Below are 2,303 nucleotides of genomic sequence, written 5' to 3' on the forward strand. Positions count from 1 at the left end.
CATCCATGAATATATTAAACTGCCATGGAGGCACCACACAACCCTGTTTCAGTCCCGGATTTAGATCAAAGAACTCACTCAGCTCACCATCCACCTACACCATAGCCTTACTGTAGCTCCCTCGTACATACTCTTCACAGCACTCAACAATTTCCCATCCACTCCATATATGCTTAAAACCTTCCACATACCTTGCCTATCTACACTGTTATATGCTTTCTCCATGTCCATGAAGGCAGCATACACTTTCTTTTCCTTCTCTAGATACTTCTCCACTAAACATCTTAAAACAAATATCTGATCTACATATCCTTTTCCCTTCCTAAATCCCCCTTGTTCTTCTCCAACTAGCTCCTCTGTTATATGCCTAACCCTATCAGTAAGTATTCTACCATATATTTTTCCAACCACACTAAGAAGGCAAATCCCCCTACAGTTACCACATATTTCTCTCTCCCCTTTTCCTTTGTATAAAGGAACAATTATACCTGATTTCCAGTCCTCTGGAATCCTTCCCTCTTCCCAAGCCAATCTACACAACTTCATATCCACTCCACAACAATCTCTCCCCCATACTTCAGCATTTCACCACACACTCCATCAATTCCTGAGGCCTTTCCCATCTTAATCTTCTTAATTGCTTCTATTACTTCTGCCCTACTGATATCTTCCTCCCTCCTCCCATCTCTTCTTCTCCCAGCCACTCCCCAACCACTTATACTCGCACTGCTCTCACTCTCTACATTCAACAAATCCTCAAAGTGCTCCTTCCATCTCCTCATTTTCTCTCTCTCTTCTCCACCAACAATCTATTATTCCTGTCTTTCACTCCCCTACTGTTTCCCTTTTCACACTGTCTTACTTTCTTTACCTCCTTCCAAAACAACTTCTAACTCTCCCTCCATTTCACACAGATTCCTCCCAAACTCTTCATCCACTCTCTTCTTACTCTCCTTCACCAGTCTCTTCATCTCCCTTCTCCTGCTCACATATACCTCTCTCTTCTCTCTCATCTTTTCCCCTACCTATATTCGCTAGCCACTCATTATATGCCTTCTCCTTTTGTTCCACAGTTCGTTTCACCCCATCATTCCACCATGCTGTCCCTTGCACACCCCTGCATCTCCTCCTCACTCCACAAACCACCTCACACGCTGCACCCATCTCTTCCGTGAATATCTTGCATGCTTCTTCCACCTTGTCCATGTGCTCTAACTCATACTTTTCTAATCTTTCTTCCACTATGCTCTTATACGCTGCCATTTTCTCACTCTCTTGCAACTTCTCCACTCTTTTCACAGGAGCTGTTTCCTCCTGTCTTCCTCTTTGTCTCTTCACCCATTTGCGTTGCAGCCTTACCTTGGCCATCACTAACTGATGTCAGAGATCCCATTCCCCCACCCTCTCCATACTCTTGCATCCAACACCTTTCTTCACATTCGCTCATCCACACACGTTACTCTATCAATGCCTTCTGTTCAACAAGTTCACCATCTACCCTCCTCATGACTCTCCATGTATACTTGTGGAGGATCTTATGCTGGAAGAAGGTGTTGGCTATTGCCAACCCTGTGGGAAATATTTTCCCCCAAAGCAGTTGCACTCTTTACTTTTTAAAATAGTCGTCCCTGGTTAGACCCAGAGGAAAACCTGGAGATCGTTAACAACTGTTCAAGCGGTTTTTATAAACCAGAGATTACATTCTCTTCAATAATTCTTATTATTAATAAATTAAATGCTACTGCATTTAACCCTCGTGGACAACTATATTGTATATACAGTACGTGTAATTGCTTTGGAAAGTTCCATTGACCTAAATTGCGTCCGCGTGGCAGATGACATGTCTTGAGGATGAAAAGCCTCACATGAAAAGCAGATGTGCGTTTAACATATTTACATACATAAAGGGAATACAGTACAATCCCAGTTAACCGGGCGGCTTGGGGAATTCACCTTCCCGGTTACAGATTTTTCCCGTAGTTCTGATATTCAAATCTATACAAAGGCGATCATTATCACAGCAGTAAATACAATTCAGGTACTCACCACTCACATCAGGGGGCACACTAAGAGATTCCACCTGAAAAATTGCCTTGTAAACACACACCATGGTCAATGCACGTGCATGCAATGCCTTGCAGTACCGGTACTGCAAAATGTACAAGTCCATTCTGTTAACTACCGAATAATTTCTTGTATGTACTGTACTCATGTGGAAAACTAAAGAAATAAAATCCTGAATATTTACTGGTAAATTATCACGACACCTGTGCCCCCACATCAGCTTTGTTTACAATCCCGGC

The sequence above is a fragment of the Coenobita brevimanus genome, chromosome 12, assembly GCF_032717465.1.
Source record: "Coenobita brevimanus isolate Jiangsu-jjx chromosome 12, ASM3271746v2, whole genome shotgun sequence".
NCBI classification, from domain to species: Eukaryota; Metazoa; Arthropoda; class Malacostraca; order Decapoda; family Coenobitidae; genus Coenobita; species Coenobita brevimanus.